Source organism: Pseudophryne corroboree, chromosome 1 (assembly GCF_028390025.1).
Source record: "Pseudophryne corroboree isolate aPseCor3 chromosome 1, aPseCor3.hap2, whole genome shotgun sequence".
In the NCBI taxonomy this organism is placed as follows: domain Eukaryota; kingdom Metazoa; phylum Chordata; class Amphibia; order Anura; family Myobatrachidae; genus Pseudophryne; species Pseudophryne corroboree.
In genome coordinates, this window is record NC_086444.1 from 340,982,754 (window position 1) to 341,004,752 (window position 21,999).

The window sequence follows — 21,999 nt, forward strand, 5'->3', positions numbered from 1 at the left end:
CAGGTGGGAGCAAGACTAAAAGATTTCAGTCACATCTGGGCGTCATCATGCCTAGACCCAGACATTGTTACCCAGGGTTACAGACTGGAGTCTCAGGAACTCCCACCTCACAGATTCTTCAAATCACGCTTACCAGTTTCGCTGACAGAAAATGCTATCCTGCAGGAAGCCATTCGAAAATTGGTCCAAACAAATGTTATTGTTCCAGTTCCACCTCACCTAAAACACAAAGGTTATTTCTCAAACATGTTTGTGGTACCGAAACAGGACGGTTCGATAAGGCCGATATTAAACCTAAAGTCATTGAACCCCTACTTGAGGGAATTCAAATTCAAGATGAAGTCTCTGAGAGCGGTGATCTCAGGTCTGGAGGTGGGGGAATTCCTGGTATCCCTGGATATCAAGGATGCATGCTTACACATTCCGATCTGGCCGCCTCACCAGGCTTATCTCAGATTTGCAATGCTTGATTGTCACTATCAGTTCCAGGCATTGCCCTTTGGCCTCTCCCCAGCACCGAAAGTGTTCACCAAGGTCATGGCAGAGATGATGTCACTCTTCCGCAGGCAAGGAGTGAATATAATTCCATATCTAGACGATCTGCTGATAAAAGGATCTTCCAGGGAGAGGTTGTTGCAGAGTATTGCTCTCTCAACTCGACTACTCCAGGATCATGGGTGGATACTGAACCTTCCAAAGTCACATTTGGAGCCGACAAAGAGACTGCCCTTCCTGCGGATGATACTCGACACGGAAGTGCAGAGGGTGTTTCTACTAGTAGAGAAAGCGTTGGTGATCCAATCAATGGTACGGGATGTCCTGTAGCCAGCCCGGGTATCGGTTCATCAGTGCATTCGCCTTCTGGGGAAGATGGTAGCCTCCTATGAGGCTCTTCAGTACAGAAGATTCCATGCAAGGTCCTTCCAAGTGGATCCTAGACAAATGGTCGGGATCACATCTTTACATGCTCCAGCGGATATGCCTGTCGCTGAAAGCCGGAATTTCACTCCTCTGGTGGCTGCAAACTTCTCACCTACTCGAGGGCCGCAGGTTCGGGATTCAGAATTGGATCCTTCTAACCATGGATGCCAGTCTCAGAGGTTGGGGAGCAGTCACCCAAGGGGAAAACTTCCAAGGAAAGTGGTCAAGTCTGGAATCCATCCTTCCGATAAACATTCTGGAGCTATATAATGGCCTGCTACAAGCGGCACATCTTCTGCAAAATCAGGTCATTCAGGTACAGTCGGACAATGTGACGGCAGTGTCCTACATAAACCGACAGGGCGGAACGAAGAGCAGAGCGGCAATATCACAGGTAACAAGAATCCTCCTCTGGGCAAAAAAAGCACACGGTGACACTGTCATCAATCTTCATTCCGGGAGTGGACAACTGGGAAGCGGACTTCCTCAGCAGACACGATCTCCATCCAGGAGAATGGGGCCTCCACCCGGAGGAGTTCGCAGAGGTGATAAGCCGATGGGGTGTACCTCAGGTAGACATGATGGCCTCTCGCCTCAACAAGAATCTTCGGAGGTACTGTTCCAGGTTGAGAGACCCACAGGCGGTGGCGGTGGAGGCACTGGTAACTCCGTGGGTGTTCCAGTCAGTGTATGTGTTCCCTCTACTTCCACTCATCCCACGGAATCTCAAACTAATAAAAGAACAAGAGTTCAGGCGATCCTCATTGCTTCAGACTGGCCAAGGAGGGCTTGGTACGCGGATCTTCTGGAATTACTGCTGGAGGATCCGAGGCCTCTTCCTCATCGCGAGGACCTTCGGCAACAGGGGCCGTTCGCCTATCAAGACTTACCACGTCTACGTTTGATGGCATGGAGGTTGAGCGCCAGATCTTAGCTTGGAAGGGTATTCCGAAAAAGGTAATTCCTACGCTGATACAAGCTAGGAAGGGGGTTACGTCTAAACATTACCATCAGATTTTGAAAAAGTATGTGTCTTGGTGTGAATCCAAGAAGTTTCCTATGGTGGAGTTTCAACTGGGATGGCTTTTCCTTTCTGCAAGCAGGTCTGGATGTGGGCCTACGCTTGGGCTCCATAAAGGTCCAGATTTCGGCCTTGTCCATATTCTTCCAGAAACAATTGGCTTCCCTCCCTGAGGTTCAGATATTCTTTAAAGGGGTTCTGCACATCCAGCCACCCTTTGTGCCTCCTACGGCACCATGGGATCTTAATGTGGTGCGAAGGTTCGAACCTTTGCAGGAGGTGGACGTCAAGTTTTTTACTTGGAAGACGTTCACACTGTTGGCATTGGTATCTGATAGATGTGTGTCCGAATGGGGGGCATTACCATGCGACAGAGCTGAGCTCAGAACGCGTCAGCAATTTCTTCCGAAGGTTGTGTCAGCTTTTCATATCAACCAACCTATTGTAGTGCCAGTGGCTACTGACTCCTCAATTACCTCAAAGTCCTTGGATGTGGTGAGGGCTTTGAAAATGTATGTGAAGAGAACTTCTCGTCACAGGAAGTCGGAAGCTTTATTTGTCCTTTACGATCCCAACAAGGTTGGGTGTCCTGCTTCTAAGCAGATGATTTCTCGCTGGATCAGGTTTACTATCCAGCATGCTTATTCGACGGCAGGCTTTCTGTGTCCAAAATCTGTTAAGGCCCACTCTACTCGTAAAGTGGGTTCTTCCTGGGCGGCTGCCCATGGTTATTTTGTCTTTACAGCTTTGCCGAGCAGCTACTTGGTCTGGGTCGAACACGTTTGCTAAGTTCTACAAGTTCGATACCTTGGCCTCTGAGGACCTAAAGTTTGGTCAATCTGTTCTGCAGGAACCTCAGCATTCTCTCTCCCGTACTGGGAGCTTTGATACATCCCCATGGTACTAAATGGACCCCAAGTTATACTATAAGCCCTGACGAAGCTTTACAAAGTGAAATGCGCATCGGCTTTGCTGTGCGCTGTCAGTATTAACATTATTATGTATTAATATCCTGTGTATATCAACATTATTAGTAAGGGTTACTACATAGAACAAAAGACTCATGCTGGCATAGTTCATACAAAAAGATAGGAGGGTCTCCTCCAAGTGCTAGCTACCTGCGAGACATCATGTATATGAGATACATATTGAATATAATGGCTCTTTTATGAGTAAGGAGAGCTATTTGAGGTTGTGAATAAACTAAAGCTTGTTTGTAATAAATTTCATAAAGTGTTAACTGTTAACGTGTGCCTGTGCTGCATGGCAATACCAGCCAGATACTTAGGCAGCAACAGGGGCTTAAATTATTACATCTATATATGAGAGATTCAAACCAGCTATTAACACCTCGGCAAACTGTGGCATGTTCAATTTATTGTGAGCACACATCACTGGGATAATAACAAACAGTGGTTGTGTAAGGATGTAATTACCAAGTTGGGAATTATATGTGTTTGGACAAACCGTTTATCCAAGACAGCATTATCTGTAGTAGTATCAATATGCATATATAAATCCTATGTCTCCTTCCTATACAATCCAACAATAAAGGTGCTAAAGCAGGTTTACTTACAAGCTAGTACTGTGCGAATTTGCATTTTTTATTAAGGATATCAATTAAGAAGGTTATGAATAAATCAAGTTTGTTTGTAAAAAGCTTCACAATATACATCAAAGTGTCAATTATCAATATGTGCCTGTGCCGCATTATAATATCAATCAGATACTGAGGCAATAAAAGGTCCTGGAATTATTACATCAATATATGAGAGATCAAAATCAGCCATTTATATCTCTGAAAAATTTGGCATGTTTGATTTATTGTGAGCACACATCACTGGGATTACAATAAATAGTGGTTGTGTAAGGATGGATTAGCTGTACACTATCTGCAGTGGTATCAATATCCATATATAAATCCTATGTCTCCTTCTTATATAATCTAATAAAGAGGTGCTAAAGCAGTCTTATGCTGCATTCACACCGCAAATGCCGGGTCCTACCCGGTAAGACAAACGTGTACTTACCGGGTGGGATCCGGCATTTGCGCTCCGTTGCAGGCTTCCCGACCCGGCAATATACCGGGTCGGTTGCCATGACAACGGAGGCCGCAGCAGCAGCAGGGGCGGGGGTGGAGGCAAGGTCCTTCCAAGTGGATCCTAGACAAATGGTCGGGATCACATCTTTACATGCTCCAGCGGATATGCCTGTCGCTGAAAGCCGGAATTTCACTCCTCTGGTGGCTGCAAACTTCTCACCTACTCGAGGGCCGCAGGTTCGGGATTCAGAATTGGATCCTTCTAACCATGGATGCCAGTCTCAGAGGTTGGGGAGCAGTCACCCAAGGGGAAAACTTCCAAGGAAAGTGGTCAAGTCTGGAATCCATCCTTCCGATAAACATTCTGGAGCTATATAATGGCCTGCTACAAGCGGCACATCTTCTGCAAAATCAGGTCATTCAGGTACAGTCGGACAATGTGACGGCAGTGTCCTACATAAACCGACAGGGCGGAACGAAGAGCAGAGCTGCAATATCACAGGTAACAAGAATCCTCCTCTGGGCAAAAAAAGCACACGGTGACACTGTCATCAATCTTCATTCCGGGAGTGGACAACTGGGAAGCGGACTTCCTCAGCAGACACGATCTCCATCCAGGAGAATGGGGCCTCCACCCGGAGGAGTTCGCAGAGGTGATAAGCCGATGGGGTGTACCTCAGGTAGACATGATGGCCTCTCGCCTCAACAAGAATCTTCGGAGGTACTGTTCCAGGTTGAGAGACCCACAGGCGGTGGCGGTGGAGGCACTGGTAACTCCGTGGGTGTTCCAGTCAGTGTATGTGTTCCCTCTACTTCCACTCATCCCACGGAATCTCAAACTAATAAAAGAACAAGAGTTCAGGCGATCCTCATTGCTTCAGACTGGCCAAGGAGGGCTTGGTACGCGGATCTTCTGGAATTACTGCTGGAGGATCCGAGGCCTCTTCCTCATCGCGAGGACCTTCGGCAACAGGGGCCGTTCGCCTATCAAGACTTACCACGTCTACGTTTGATGGCATGGAGGTTGAGCGCCAGATCTTAGCTTGGAAGGGTATTCCGAAAAAGGTAATTCCTACGCTGATACAAGCTAGGAAGGGGGTTACGTCTAAACATTACCATCAGATTTTGAAAAAGTATGTGTCTTGGTGTGAATCCAAGAAGTTTCCTATGGTGGAGTTTCAACTGGGATGGCTTTTCCTTTCTGCAAGCAGGTCTGGATGTGGGCCTACGCTTGGGCTCCATAAAGGTCCAGATTTCGGCCTTGTCCATATTCTTCCAGAAACAATTGGCTTCCCTCCCTGAGGTTCAGATATTCTTTAAAGGGGTTCTGCACATCCAGCCACCCTTTGTGCCTCCTACGGCACCATGGGATCTTAATGTGGTGCGAAGGTTCGAACCTTTGCAGGAGGTGGACGTCAAGTTTTTTACTTGGAAGACGTTCACACTGTTGGCATTGGTATCTGATAGATGTGTGTCCGAATGGGGGGCATTACCATGCGACAGAGCTGAGCTCAGAACGCGTCAGCAATTTCTTCCGAAGGTTGTGTCAGCTTTTCATATCAACCAACCTATTGTAGTGCCAGTGGCTACTGACTCCTCAATTACCTCAAAGTCCTTGGATGTGGTGAGGGCTTTGAAAATGTATGTGAAGAGAACTTCTCGTCACAGGAAGTCGGAAGCTTTATTTGTCCTTTACGATCCCAACAAGGTTGGGTGTCCTGCTTCTAAGCAGATGATTTCTCGCTGGATCAGGTTTACTATCCAGCATGCTTATTCGACGGCAGGCTTTCTGTGTCCAAAATCTGTTAAGGCCCACTCTACTCGTAAAGTGGGTTCTTCCTGGGCGGCTGCCCATGGTTATTTTGTCTTTACAGCTTTGCCGAGCAGCTACTTGGTCTGGGTCGAACACGTTTGCTAAGTTCTACAAGTTCGATACCTTGGCCTCTGAGGACCTAAAGTTTGGTCAATCTGTTCTGCAGGAACCTCAGCATTCTCTCTCCCGTACTGGGAGCTTTGATACATCCCCATGGTACTAAATGGACCCCAAGTTATACTATAAGCCCTGACGAAGCTTTACAAAGTGAAATGCGCATCGGCTTTGCTGTGCGCTGTCAGTATTAACATTATTATGTATTAATATCCTGTGTATATCAACATTATTAGTAAGGGTTACTACATAGAACAAAAGACTCATGCTGGCATAGTTCATACAAAAAGATAGGAGGGTCTCCTCCAAGTGCTAGCTACCTGCGAGACATCATGTATATGAGATACATATTGAATATAATGGCTCTTTTATGAGTAAGGAGAGCTATTTGAGGTTGTGAATAAACTAAAGCTTGTTTGTAATAAATTTCATAAAGTGTTAACTGTTAACGTGTGCCTGTGCTGCATGGCAATACCAGCCAGATACTTAGGCAGCAACAGGGGCTTAAATTATTACATCTATATATGAGAGATTCAAACCAGCTATTAACACCTCGGCAAACTGTGGCATGTTCAATTTATTGTGAGCACACATCACTGGGATAATAACAAACAGTGGTTGTGTAAGGATGTAATTACCAAGTTGGGAATTATATGTGTTTGGACAAACCGTTTATCCAAGACAGCATTATCTGTAGTAGTATCAATATGCATATATAAATCCTATGTCTCCTTCCTATACAATCCAACAATAAAGGTGCTAAAGCAGGTTTACTTACAAGCTAGTACTGTGCGAATTTGCATTTTTTATTAAGGATATCAATTAAGAAGGTTATGAATAAATCAAGTTTGTTTGTAAAAAGCTTCACAATATACATCAAAGTGTCAATTATCAATATGTGCCTGTGCCGCATTATAATATCAATCAGATACTGAGGCAATAAAAGGTCCTGGAATTATTACATCAATATATGAGAGATCAAAATCAGCCATTTATATCTCTGAAAAATTTGGCATGTTTGATTTATTGTGAGCACACATCACTGGGATTACAATAAATAGTGGTTGTGTAAGGATGGATTAGCTGTACACTATCTGCAGTGGTATCAATATCCATATATAAATCCTATGTCTCCTTCTTATATAATCTAATAAAGAGGTGCTAAAGCAGTCTTATGCTGCATTCACACCGCAAATGCCGGGTCCTACCCGGTAAGACAAACGTGTACTTACCGGGTGGGATCCGGCATTTGCGCTCCGTTGCAGGCTTCCCGACCCGGCAATATACCGGGTCGGTTGCCATGACAACGGAGGCCGCAGCAGCAGCAGGGGCGGGGGTGGAGGCAAGGTCCTTCCAAGTGGATCCTAGACAAATGGTCGGGATCACATCTTTACATGCTCCAGCGGATATGCCTGTCGCTGAAAGCCGGAATTTCACTCCTCTGGTGGCTGCAAACTTCTCACCTACTCGAGGGCCGCAGGTTCGGGATTCAGAATTGGATCCTTCTAACCATGGATGCCAGTCTCAGAGGTTGGGGAGCAGTCACCCAAGGGGAAAACTTCCAAGGAAAGTGGTCAAGTCTGGAATCCATCCTTCCGATAAACATTCTGGAGCTATATAATGGCCAGCTACAAGCGGCACATCTTCTGCAAAATCAGGTCATTCAGGTACAGTCGGACAATGTGACGGCAGTGTCCTACATAAACCGACAGGGCGGAACGAAGAGCAGAGCGGCAATATCACAGGTAACAAGAATCCTCCTCTGGGCAAAAAAAGCACACGGTGACACTGTCATCAATCTTCATTCCGGGAGTGGACAACTGGGAAGCGGACTTCCTCAGCAGACACGATCTCCATCCAGGAGAATGGGGCCTCCACCCGGAGGAGTTCGCAGAGGTGATAAGCCGATGGGGTGTACCTCAGGTAGACATGATGGCCTCTCGCCTCAACAAGAATCTTCGGAGGTACTGTTCCAGGTTGAGAGACCCACAGGCGGTGGCGGTGGAGGCACTGGTAACTCCGTGGGTGTTCCAGTCAGTGTATGTGTTCCCTCTACTTCCACTCATCCCACGGAATCTCAAACTAATAAAAGAACAAGAGTTCAGGCGATCCTCATTGCTTCAGACTGGCCAAGGAGGGCTTGGTACGCGGATCTTCTGGAATTACTGCTGGAGGATCCGAGGCCTCTTCCTCATCGCGAGGACCTTCGGCAACAGGGGCCGTTCGCCTATCAAGACTTACCACGTCTACGTTTGATGGCATGGAGGTTGAGCGCCAGATCTTAGCTTGGAAGGGTATTCCGAAAAAGGTAATTCCTACGCTGATACAAGCTAGGAAGGGGGTTACGTCTAAACATTACCATCAGATTTTGAAAAAGTATGTGTCTTGGTGTGAATCCAAGAAGTTTCCTATGGTGGAGTTTCAACTGGGATGGCTTTTCCTTTCTGCAAGCAGGTCTGGATGTGGGCCTACGCTTGGGCTCCATAAAGGTCCAGATTTCGGCCTTGTCCATATTCTTCCAGAAACAATTGGCTTCCCTCCCTGAGGTTCAGATATTCTTTAAAGGGGTTCTGCACATCCAGCCACCCTTTGTGCCTCCTACGGCACCATGGGATCTTAATGTGGTGCGAAGGTTCGAACCTTTGCAGGAGGTGGACGTCAAGTTTTTTACTTGGAAGACGGTCACACTGTTGGCATTGGTATCTGATAGATGTGTGTCCGAATGGGGGGCATTACCATGCGACAGAGCTGAGCTCAGAACGCGTCAGCAATTTCTTCCGAAGGTTGTGTCAGCTTTTCATATCAACCAACCTATTGTAGTGCCAGTGGCTACTGACTCCTCAATTACCTCAAAGTCCTTGGATGTGGTGAGGGCTTTGAAAATGTATGTGAAGAGAACTTCTCGTCACAGGAAGTCGGAAGCTTTATTTGTCCTTTACGATCCCAACAAGGTTGGGTGTCCTGCTTCTAAGCAGATGATTTCTCGCTGGATCAGGTTTACTATCCAGCATGCTTATTCGACGGCAGGCTTTCTGTGTCCAAAATCTGTTAAGGCCCACTCTACTCGTAAAGTGGGTTCTTCCTGGGCGGCTGCCCATGGTTATTTTGTCTTTACAGCTTTGCCGAGCAGCTACTTGGTCTGGGTCGAACACGTTTGCTAAGTTCTACAAGTTCGATACCTTGGCCTCTGAGGACCTAAAGTTTGGTCAATCTGTTCTGCAGGAACCTCAGCATTCTCTCTCCCGTACTGGGAGCTTTGATACATCCCCATGGTACTAAATGGACCCCAAGTTATACTATAAGCCCTGACGAAGCTTTACAAAGTGAAATGCGCATCGGCTTTGCTGTGCGCTGTCAGTATTAACATTATTATGTATTAATATCCTGTGTATATCAACATTATTAGTAAGGGTTACTACATAGAACAAAAGACTCATGCTGGCATAGTTCATACAAAAAGATAGGAGGGTCTCCTCCAAGTGCTAGCTACCTGCGAGACATCATGTATATGAGATACATATTGAATATAATGGCTCTTTTATGAGTAAGGAGAGCTATTTGAGGTTGTGAATAAACTAAAGCTTGTTTGTAATAAATTTCATAAAGTGTTAACTGTTAACGTGTGCCTGTGCTGCATGGCAATACCAGCCAGATACTTAGGCAGCAACAGGGGCTTAAATTATTACATCTATATATGAGAGATTCAAACCAGCTATTAACACCTCGGCAAACTGTGGCATGTTCAATTTATTGTGAGCACACATCACTGGGATAATAACAAACAGTGGTTGTGTAAGGATGTAATTACCAAGTTGGGAATTATATGTGTTTGGACAAACCGTTTATCCAAGACAGCATTATCTGTAGTAGTATCAATATGCATATATAAATCCTATGTCTCCTTCCTATACAATCCAACAATAAAGGTGCTAAAGCAGGTTTACTTACAAGCTAGTACTGTGCGAATTTGCATTTTTTATTAAGGATATCAATTAAGAAGGTTATGAATAAATCAAGTTTGTTTGTAAAAAGCTTCACAATATACATCAAAGTGTCAATTATCAATATGTGCCTGTGCCGCATTATAATATCAATCAGATACTGAGGCAATAAAAGGTCCTGGAATTATTACATCAATATATGAGAGATCAAAATCAGCCATTTATATCTCTGAAAAATTTGGCATGTTTGATTTATTGTGAGCACACATCACTGGGATTACAATAAATAGTGGTTGTGTAAGGATGGATTAGCTGTACACTATCTGCAGTGGTATCAATATCCATATATAAATCCTATGTCTCCTTCTTATATAATCTAATAAAGAGGTGCTAAAGCAGTCTTATGCTGCATTCACACCGCAAATGCCGGGTCCTACCCGGTAAGACAAACGTGTACTTACCGGGTGGGATCCGGCATTTGCGCTCCGTTGCAGGCTTCCCGACCCGGCAATATACCGGGTCGGTTGCCATGACAACGGAGGCCGCAGCAGCAGCAGGGGCGGGGGTGGAGGCGGCGTCGGGAGATGAGCTCATCTCCAGCGCCGCCTCTCCCTATCTTGTGAATGGGAACCGTGTCGCATCGACACGGCTCCCATTCACACCGCACCTGACCCGGTAATCAACCCGGGTAAAACCCTTCTTTTTTACCGGGTTGATTTACCGGGTCAGGCGACCCGCTAAATCACCCAGTGTGCTTTCACATCGCACACTGACCCGGTTCGACACGGCAATATGCCGTGTCGGTACCGGGTTATTTGTGCGATGTGAAAGGGGTATTATTTTTAAGCTAGTACTGTGTGAATTTACAGTTTTATCAAGGATTTTGCTGTAATAGCAGGATATCAATTAAGGGGTATTGGTTAGTGAGCATACACCCCAATAGGGGCAACCCATAATACCCAATATTAAAGAACAATTGCCAGCATGTGATCATATACCGGTGCTATTGAAGGCAATAAGAGCCTCATATTTATAAATAATCAAACAGATAAACTGTCATCCGGGTGTTTGCAGTGTTGTTCGCAACATTCTTATCACATTACTATATAGCAACAAATGTTGCATTGTGATTTACAGAATTGAGAACTCACCAGGAATGTTACAACACTGATACACTTAACCCTGTATAACCCTGTATAAAAAGGAGTTAGTGGTTGTTTCTAAAAATTAAACAAATTATTCAATCATTTTTTTGAATCACAGGTATTTATTGATTTATAAATTAAGACAGCGTACCAGCATTTTCTTTTAAATACATCTCTATACACATAAATTTAATTTATTTTTTCTTACACATTATTCTGTCTCTATTGTTTTAATATTTCACTCTACATGTCCCCTTTATAATAAGGGGACATATAATACATCATATGTGGTAATAATAAAGGCACTTATATCACATGTGGGTATTGAGAATCTTTCTTGTAGTTTACATTATTAATAATAAATTATCTGAATGTATCATATTTCTGATTAAAAAAGAATTTAGGGAATGAGTGCTGCTACAAAAAGTTGATTTGCTTTTTTCTTCTTCAAAACTAAATGGACCCCAGCATCCACTACGGACTATGAGAAATAGAATTATCGGTAAGTAAATTCTTATTTTTCTCGTAGTACATAGAGGATGCTGGACGCCCACCCAGTGCTTTGTATTCCTGCATTGTTACTTGGTTCAGTATTGTTGTTTCAGCTGTTGCTGAATTGTTCCAAGTTGGTTAGCTTTGCTTTCCTTTTTGTTATTTGTGAGCTGGTGTGAATCTCACCACTATCTGTGTATAATCCTTCTCTCGAAGTATGTCCATCTCCTCGCGCACAGTTTCTATACTGAGTCTGGTAGGAGGGGCATAGAGAGAGGGGCCAGCCCACACTATAAAACTCTTAAAGTGGCAGTGGCTCCCAAAGGACCCGTCTATACCCCATTGCACTAAATGAACCCCAGCATCCTCTACGGACTACGAGAAAAGGATTTTCCAGTAGGTAATTAAAATCCTATTATTACTTTTCCCCTTCAATGATTGTGCCATGTCCCCTCACCTCTAACTTCCATTATTACACCACTCAGTTACTGCATTTTAGATCTGTGCAACTCTCACTGGATGTACCAAGTCCCCATACCATACCCATTATTACACCCTCACTCACTGACTGCATTGTATATGAGTGATCGATGTTTACAACACTGAAGGACTGGAGACACAGGCATATGCTGGAGCTGGCATCCAACAGCTGAGTAATCACTGGCAGCCTGCTGAGAGTATTCCGCCAGCCCAGTGCTCCGACATTTTTGACAGCAGTCACGGTCCGCCGGAAATGCCCTTCATGCAGCCTTATTGGTGGGCCTCCCTGGGACCCAGAGGGCCCCCTGAGACATACAGGGCCCTAAGCAGCCACCTTGGTGCCTTGCGGTAAATCATCCTCTGAACGCACGCACTGTACAAACAGGTTACAGTGATGAATAATGAACAGCAAGGAGCTTCCGATTTGGGTACCTTGACTTGGTGGTCCAGGACCAAATCAAATTATTATGGTCAAAGTAACTAGTAAAACCAGTGCTGGTGGCTGCCAATCATAATACATGTGGACAATCAGAAGCAAAAACTATACACCATCACATAACAGAACCTTAGTATGACCAGTAGGCACAGTTTTCATAATGAAATAGTTTTGTTTACATTTATCAGTAAAAACCTTTTATTCTAAGGGTGCTGTGAAAAAAATGTTGGTACTCTATGGCACCGTGATTCAGAAAAGCTTGGGAACCATTGCCTTAACTTGTTTAAAGCCCCATTTCAGTGGATTGGAGAGTAAAAGTTTAATGATGTGCACCAACAAGCATGGTCATGTGTAAAGTCTTTATGGGGATTTCTGGGAACATTAAACCTGGGGATAAAATACTTTAAAGCTTTAATGTATCAGATCTTAGTGTGGGATATTAGATGTTTAATTAAAGTCAATTATATTATTGTAGACATAATAAACAAAGTTTATACACAGATTTTTAAGCTATCTAGTAGTACAGGTGCTAGTGTGAAAGTGTCTACTGTATACACTGGATTGCAAAGTATATTGCTATCTATGCTGTCTTGTATTATATGTTGTACTACTAGAAGTAAACTAACTTATTTGCCTGATTGCTGTTGAAGAAGCTGCAGCACAAATAGGATTTTAATTACCTACCAGTAAATACTTTTCTCATAGTCCATAAGGGATATTTGGGGGAATCTAGTACGATGGGTATAGACCAGGGACGTGCAGTCAGGCGAGGCAGGGGAGGCAGTGCCTCCCCTGTGATTAATTATTAAAATAATATAAAGAAGATACTTATCACACATATTCGGAGGGCTGGGTCAGTTGATGGTGGGCGAGTTTGTAAGCCATTGGCGGTGGCAGCGGGCATTGGCTCGGAGGCGGTAGGGGTCATCGGCAGGATGCGGCGTACATTATGGCTGTAGTGCCTCACCAGCCACTGACCTCACCGCACGCCACTGGTATAGACGGGGTCCAAAGGAGCCGGTGCACTTTCAATTACTTCAACTGGGTGTGCTGGCTCCTCCCCTCTATGCCCCCTCCCACAGGCAGTTATAGGTAAAATAGTGCCCGAAGGAGAAAGGAAATACTTGAGAGAAGGAACATAACAACGAGTGGTGAGATTCGCACACCAGCACACCAATAACATAAAAAGACCAGCAACGGCTGGTAACAAAACAGCAACAGCTGAACAGGTAACCATATAAGAGATACGGTAACCTGCGGAAAAGTCAACCCACTGAGGCGGGCGCCCAATATCCCTTATGGACTACGAGAAAAGGATTTACCAGTAGGTAATTAAAATCCTATTTTCTTTAGCATCCATAGGGGATATATGGGGTAAGTCCCAAAGCTTCCAGAATTGGCAGGAACGTGTGGAGACATCTGCAGCACCACCTACCCAAACTGGGAATCCTCTTTGGCCAGGGTATCAAACCTGTAGAACTTCACAAAGGTGTTTTTCCCCAAGCAGGTAGCAGCTCGGCAAAGTTGCAAGGCCGATACTCCACGGGCAGCCGCCCAGGAAGGCCCCACCGATCTTGTAAAGTGGGCCTTCAGAGACTGTGGAACAGGCAAGGCTGCTGACACATAGGCCTGTTGGATAGTAAGCCTAAGGCAATGAGCAATGGACTGCTTTGAAAGAGGGCAACCCTTTTTCTGCGCATCATATAGCATTAACAAGGAATCCGTCTTTCTGATCCAAGCCGTTCTCTTGACATAGATATTCAAGGCTTGCACAGCATCCAGTTCCTCCAGAGGAGCAGAAGTGCCAGAACTTGACGGAACCACAATAAGTTGATTCAAGTGGAATGCAGAGACGACCTTTGGCAGGAACTGTTGCCTAGTCCTGAGCTCCGCTCTGTCCTCTTAAAAGACCAAGTAAGGGCTTTTACACGATAAGGCCCCCAATTCTGGGACACGCCTAGCAGAAGCCCGGGCCAATAACATCACCATCTTCCACGTGAGGTACTTGTCTTCTACCGTCATCAGAGGTTCAAACCAGGAGGACTGTAGAAAATCCAAAACTACATTCAAATCCCAGGGTGCCGTGGGTGGCACAAAAGGAGGTTGAATGTGAAGCACGCGATGCAAGAAGGTCTGAACTTCTGGCAATACTGCCAATTTCTTCGGGAAGAAATTGGAGAGAGCTGAAATCTGGACCTTAATGGAACCCAGACGTAAGCCCTTATCCACACCAGCCTGCAGGAAATAGAGGAAACGTCCCAAGTGAAACTCCGCAGGCAGATACGTGTGGTCCTCGCACCAAGAGACATATCTGCTCAAGATATGTTGATAGTATTTTGACATCACAGATTTCCTGGCCTGAACCATGGTAGCAATAACCTTTTTGGAAAGGCCCTCGTAAGCTGGAATGTTCCGCTCAACCTCCATGCTATCAAACGAAGTCACCGTAAGTCTGGGTAGACGAATGGACCTTGTTGAAGAAGATTTCTTCTCAGTGGCAGAGGCCAAGGGTCTTTGACGGACATGTCCAGAAGATCTGTGTACCACACCCTCCGAGACCAATCCAGGGCAAACAGAATTGCCTGGGCTCCTTGATTCCTGATTTGCTTGAGTACCCTTGGGAGCCATGGAATCGCAGGAAACAGGCAGACCAGCCGGTAAGGCCAAGGCGACACCAGTGCATCCTCGCCTGAGGGTCCCTGGTTCGTGAGCAATACCAACGAAGCATTTTGTTGAACCGAGAAGCCATCATGTCTATTTGTGGGCTGCCCCACTGGTCAATGATCTGCTGAAACACCTGATGATGAAGCCCCCACTCTCCCGGGTGAAGATTGTGACGACTCAGGAAGTCCACATCCCAGTTGTCCACTCCTGGAATGAAGATTGCGGACAGTGCTTTTGCATTTCTTCCTGCCAAGAGGAGTATCTTACATATCTCTCACATGCAAGCCCTGCTTTTTGTTCCTCCTTGTCGATTGATGTACGCTACTTCCGTGGTTTTGTCCGACTGTACCTGGATCGCGTATTCCCTGAGCAGAGGAGAGGCATGAATAAGAGCAATGTAGATTGCCCGGAGTTCCAGAATGTTGATAGGAAGGAGTCCTTCGTGGGCTGGCCACCTGCCCTGGAACTGAGCCCCTTGGGTGACAGCTCCCCATCTTCGTAGACTCGTATCCATCGTGAGGAGGATCCAATCTTGAATCCTGAATCTTCGGCCTTCCAGTAAGTTGGAAGACTGCAGCCACCAGAGGAGGGAAATCCTGGCCTGAGGTGACAGCAGTATTATCCGATGCATCTGAAGATGTGATCCGGACCACTTGCTCTGGAGATCCAATTGAAATGTTCTAGCATGGAACCTTCCACACTGGATCGCCTCGTACGAGGCAACCATCTTCCCCAGCAATCTTATGCAAAGATGGATGGATATTCGAGTAGGCCAGAGTACCATGTGGACCATCTCCTGAAGTGCTCTCGCTTTGTCCTCTGGGAGGAACACTTTCTGGGCCACAGTATTCATCAACATTCCCAGGAACAGGAGCCGTTGAGTTGGCTCCAGGTGGGACTTCTTTAAATTGAGGATCCACCCATGGTGTGACAGAGGCTGAATAGTGTGGTCTATATGGAGCAATAAAAGCTCCCTGGATCTCGCTTTTATCAAGAGATCATCCAGATAAGGGACAATATTGACCCCCTGGACCCGGAGTTGGGACATCATCTCTGCCATCTGCTTCGTGAACACCCTCGGAGCTGTGGACAGGCTGAAGTAGGGTAAACCTCAGGTAAGCCTGATGAGGTGGCCAAATCGGGATATGGAGATAGGCAGCTTTGATATCCAGGGAGACCATGAATTTTTGTTCTTCCAGACCCACAATCACTGCTCGCAAGGATCCATCTTGAACCTGAAAACCTTTAGGTAAGGGTTCAAGGATTTCAGATTCAAAATGGTTCTTACCAAACAATCCGGTTTCGGTACCATGAACAGGTTGGAGTAGTTACCTTTTTCCTGTTGTTGTAGTGGCACTGGAACAAAGACTTGGGACTGGACCAATTTTAGGATGTCCTGTTGCAGTGTAACTTGCGTATCCTCGAAAGCTGGCAAACTTGATTTGAAAAATCGTTCAGGAGGAGCACCATCGAACTCCAGCTTGTGCCCTGAGAAATGAGGTCCTTTACCCAGGTGTTCTGGCAGGAACTTTCCCAGATGCGGTTGAAGTGACACATACGAGCTCCCACCTCGATATCACCTCGGGGTGGGTGGGCACCATCATGCTGAAGCCTTAGTGGAAGCTGAACTGGTGCTCTCCTGAGAACCGGTGATCGCTGGTTTTCTTGTTTTACCTCTGATGCCTCTAGCCACATTGGAGGCACCTCTGTCCCTAGAGCAAAATCTGTTAGACCGAAAGGACTGAGTAGACGGCCCCAGGCAGGAATGCCTTGCCGGTGGGGCCTCAGAGGGGAGAAGCATAGATTTCCCTGCAGTAACTTTAGAAATCCATGTATTCAATTCCACCCCAAAGAGCCATTCCCCTGAAAAGGGGAGAGACTCCACACTGCGCTTGGACTCTGCTTCCGCTATCCACTGACGCAACCACAAAGCCCTGCACGCCAACACTGCCATAGCAGATGTCCTTGCATTAATGTTGCCTATCTCCTTGAGAGAGTCACACAGGACGCCTGCAGTGTCCTGAATGTGCTTCAGGAGAGTCACTGTAGTGACCAGGGACATATCCCCCGAGAAGCCCTCCTGAATTTGAGTAGCCAACGTATGAATGGCATGAGTCGTCGAGCAACCTACTGTGACCGGTCTTTGTGATATACCTGATGCAGTGTAGATAGACTTCAATGTAGTCTCTATTTTTCTATCCCCAGGTTCCTTTATGGTAAAGGAGCCCGGAGCTGGTAGTACCGCCTTTTTAGATAGGCGAGATACTGATACATCAACAGCTGAGGGTTCTTCCCAGAATTTCCTGCATTCAGGAGCAAATGGAAAAGTGTGCAAAAATTGTCTTGACACTTGGGGGTATATTTACAAAGATTCGTGTTTTTGCCGTTTTGAAGGGTGTTTGATCTCGAATGGTATCGGGTGCATTTTACTGCAACTTTTTGAATCCTGATACGGTCATTCACTAAGCTGCCGACTTTTCACAATTCGTATTTTCCGATGTCGATGTGATTTGTAATGTCAGGCAGTGTTTTACGGGAGTGATGAGTAAAACACTGCCCGACAAAACACAAGGAATCCTGGCCGGATCTGTGAGATCCGTGCAGTGCTTCATTGTGTACCTTCAAAAAGGTGTTTAAAGTCTTTAAAATTCTGAAAAAAAATGCGTGGGGTCCCCCCTCCTAAGCACAACCAGCCTTCGGGCTCTTTGAGCCGGTCCTGGTTGACAAAATATGGGGAAAAAATGACAGGGGTTCCCCCATATTTCATCAACCAGCACCGGGCTCTGCGTCTGGTCCTGGTTCCAAAAATACGGGGGACAAAAAGCGTAGTGGTCCCCCATATTTTTAAAACCAGCACCGGGCTCCACTAGCCGGGTACATAATGCCACAGCCGGGGGACACTTTTATAGTGGTCCCTGCGGCCCTGGCATTACATACCCAACTAGTCACCCCTGGCCGGGGTACCCTGGAGGAGTGGGAACCCCTTAAATCAAGGGGTCCCCCCCTCCAGCCACCCAAGGGCCAGGGGTGAAGCCCGAGGCTGGCCCCCCATCCAAGGGCGGCGGATGGGGGGCTGATAGCCAAGTGTAAAAAATGTGAATATTGTTTTTAGTAGCAGTACTACAAGTCCAAGCAAGCCTGCCCCGCAAGCTGGTACTTGGAGAACCACAAGTACCAGCATGCGGTGAAAAACCTGGGCCGCTGGTACCTGTAGTGCTACTACAAAAAAAATACCCCCAAAAAAACAGGACACACACACCGTGAAAGTATAAGTTTATTACATACATGCACACCTCCATACATACATACTTACCTATGTTCCCACGAGGCTCGGTCCTCTTCTCCATGTAGAATCCTAGTTGGGTATGTAATGCCAGGGCCGCAGGGACCACTATAAAAGTGTCCCCCGGCTGTGGCATTATGTACCTGGCTAGTGGAGCCCGGTGCTGGTTTTAAAAATATGGGGGACCCCTACGCTTTTTGTCCCCCATATTTTTGGAACCAGGACCAGGCGCAGAGCCCGGTGCTGGTTGATGAAATATGGGGGAACCACTGTAATTTCCCCCCCATATTTTGTCAACCAGGACCGGCTAAAAGAGTCCGAGGCTGGTTGTGCTTAGGAGGGGGGACCCCACGCAATTTTTTTTTCACTTTTGACACTAACCACACCCTTTCCCATAGATAACCATGCACAGATCTCACTGATCCGTGCATGGTTATCCAAACTCGACTGGAAAAAGCAGGTCTATTTTTTTCCTGCTTTTTTTAACGAATCGAAAAAAATAGACCCGCACTTGAGCACTCAGAGACTAACACCCAAATACGAATGAATAGTGAATACCCGTATTGTATGAAATAACAGCCGCGTTTGACTGATGGTCTATTCATTCGTATTTCAGAACTTTGCCAATCAAACCATTACAAATAGACCAGACACTGCCGAGTTTTCTGCTTAGTGAATTCCCGGATTGGGACTTAGAAAAAAAAACACAAATCGGCAGAACTCGGATTTTTAGTAAATACTGGCCTTGGTGTTTTTTATCTGTATTTTTCCAGGCTAACTTAAATAGGTCATCTAACTCTGCAAAATCAGGGAAAGTGACACTAAGCTTGTTCTTTGTGAAGAAAAACAACCTGCTGTGCCGCAGCGTCCTCTAGAGGGAAATTTAACACGTCCAGTATAGCTAAAATGAGGGGTTCAATACCCCGTGCAGAAGGGAAATCCCCAGTAACGGGATCCAATTCCTCCCCCTCCCCCTCCTCCTGTATCTCCTCATCAGAGTCTGAGAGTAAAGGAGGTAACCCACGTTTAACAGCAGTGAGCTGAGATGACATATCTGACATCATGGATTTATGGAACCTAGCCAGGAAGGCTCTTGACGCTCCCCACCCCCCCCCCCCAGTCCCCTCACTGAGCTGTGAGGACTGACTACATTGTTCACACGATATGGAACCAGATGCAGAGGGAGAGAATATGGTGTGACATACACTGCATAATTGGTGTTTTACCATGTTTACATTAAACAACACTTACATACACATACACACAGACAAGTAATATAATAGCAAGCCTGCCCTTACTGTATGTGAGAGGGAGACAGAGAGAAGGGAACAGCACATCCAAGCTAAATAGCTCCAATGAGGCTGCAAGCAGTTATATCACAGTGAAACACTGGAGTCTTTGTCCTTTTCTACACCATGTACCAGTTTTCCTGCGCATCCTGAGTGTCTGGAGGAACTGTGTGTGCCTGCTGCTTCAGCTGTAAGCAGAGGAAGGCGCCAAAATGCAGCTAGTCCCGCTCTGAGGAAGTTCCACCCCCTGTAATGGCGCCGGAGTTTCAGTTATATTTATACTGGCAAAGTCTCCCTAGGAGTGTAAAAACATCACAGTAAGTGCTAGTTTTAACCACCGCTACCAGTGTACACAGGGGCAGGGCCGGATTGACCATTGCCTGTATCGGGGAGGTCCCCGGTGGGCCGAGTGGCGTGCGGGGCCGCTTCTCATATGTGGCTCTGCCCCCCCTATGTGTCACCCTGCGTCGCGGCCGCCAGCAGCTCCAGCAGTTATAGGGTGCACAGCCCCTACCTGAGGTCCGCGCCGGCGTTTGGCAGGAGAGACTGTGCAGCAGCGGGTCCTGCAGCAGAGCCGGCCCCAGCTATAACGCAAACTGGGGCCGACTTTGACTTCTTCTGGTGCTGGGCACAGTGTGGAGCAGATCCTTACTGCAGCGCCACTACCTCCTCTCCCGGGCTCCAGCCTGCAGCTTGCTATGGGGGGGTAAAAAGGGGGCATGGCCATGGGGGTCCGTGATTAGGCCACGCCCCCAACTTTGCCTGGGGTCAACAGATCGTCTGTGTGGCCCGTAGCCTGCCTGCCTCCCTTCGTGCTTTGTGGACCTGGAGGTAACATTTGACTTATATGCATGTATGCATGCATACATACATATATGGGCTTGTGTAGAGGGTGATGACTCCAGGGAATGGGTTGGGTATGTGTGTGTGGTGACTGGGATGTAATATGCTGTGTGTGTTTCTGTGAAGTGTCACCCCCTCCCCCACCCCCAGTGTTCTGTGAAGTGTCACCCCCCCAGTGTTCTGTGAAGTGTCACCCCCCCACCCCCAGTGTTCTGTGAAGTGTCACCCCCCTCTCCCCAGTGTTCTGTGAAGTGTCACCCCCCTCTCCCCAGTGTTCTGTAAAGTGACACCCACCAGTGTTCTGTAAAGTGTCACCCCCCCAGTGTTCTGTGAAGTGTCACCCCCCCCAGTGTTCTGTGAAGTGTCACCCCCCTAGTGTTCTGTGAAGTGTCACCCCCCTCCCCAGTGTTCTGTGAAGTGTCACACCCCCAGTGTTCTATGAAGTGTCACCCCACCCCACAGTGTTCTGTGAAGTGTCACCCCCCAGTGTTCTGTAAAGTGTCACCCCCCCAGTGTTCTGTAAAGTGTCACCCCCCCAGTGTTATGTGAAGTGTCACCCCCTCAGTGTTCTGTGAAGTGTCACCCCCCTCTCCCCAGTGTTCTGTGAAGTGTCACCCCCCTCCCCTGTGTTCTGTGAAGTGTCACCCCCTCCCCAGTGTTCTGTAAAGTGTCACCCCCCTCCCCAGTGTTCTGTAAAGTGTCACCCCCCCAGTGTTCTGTAAAGTGTCACCCCCCCAGTGTTCTGTGAAGTGTCACCCCCCACCCCCAGTGTTCTGTGAAGTGTCACCCCCCTCTCCCCAGTGTTCTGTGAAGTGTCACCCCCTCCCCAGTGTTCTGTAAAGTGTCACCCCCCCAGTGTTCTGTGAAGTGTCACCCCCCCAGTGTTCTATGAAGTGTCACCCCCCCAGTGTTCTGTGAAGTGTCACCCCCCACAGTGTTCTGTGAAGTGTCACCCCCCTCAGTGTTCTGTGAAGTGTCACCCCCCAGTGTTCTGTAAAGTGTCACACCCCCCCAGTGTTCTGTGAAGTGTCACCCCCCTCCCCAGTGTTCTGTAAAGTGTCACCCCTCCAGTGTTCTGTGAAGTATCACCCCCCCCCAGTGTTCTGTGAAGTGTCACCCCCCAGTGTTCTGTGAAGTGTCACCCCCCAGTGTTCTGTGAAGTGTCACCCCCCCAGTGTTCTGTGAAGTGTCACCCCCCTAGTGTTCTGTGAAGTGTCACCCCCAGTGTTCTGTGAAGTGTCACCCCCCCACAGTGTTCTGTGAAGTGTCACCCCCCAGTGTTTTGTGAAGTGTCCCCCCGCCAGTGTTCTGTGAAGTGTGACCCCCCTCCCCAGTGTTCTATAAAGTGTCACCCCTCCAGTGTTTTGTGAAGTATCACCCCTCCCCCAGTGTTCTGTGAAGTGTCACCCCCCCAGTGTTCTGTGAAGTGTCACCGCCCCAGTGTTCTGTGAAGTGTCACCTCCCCAGTGTTCTGTGAAGTGTCACCTCCCCAGTGTTCTGTGAAGTGTCACCTCCC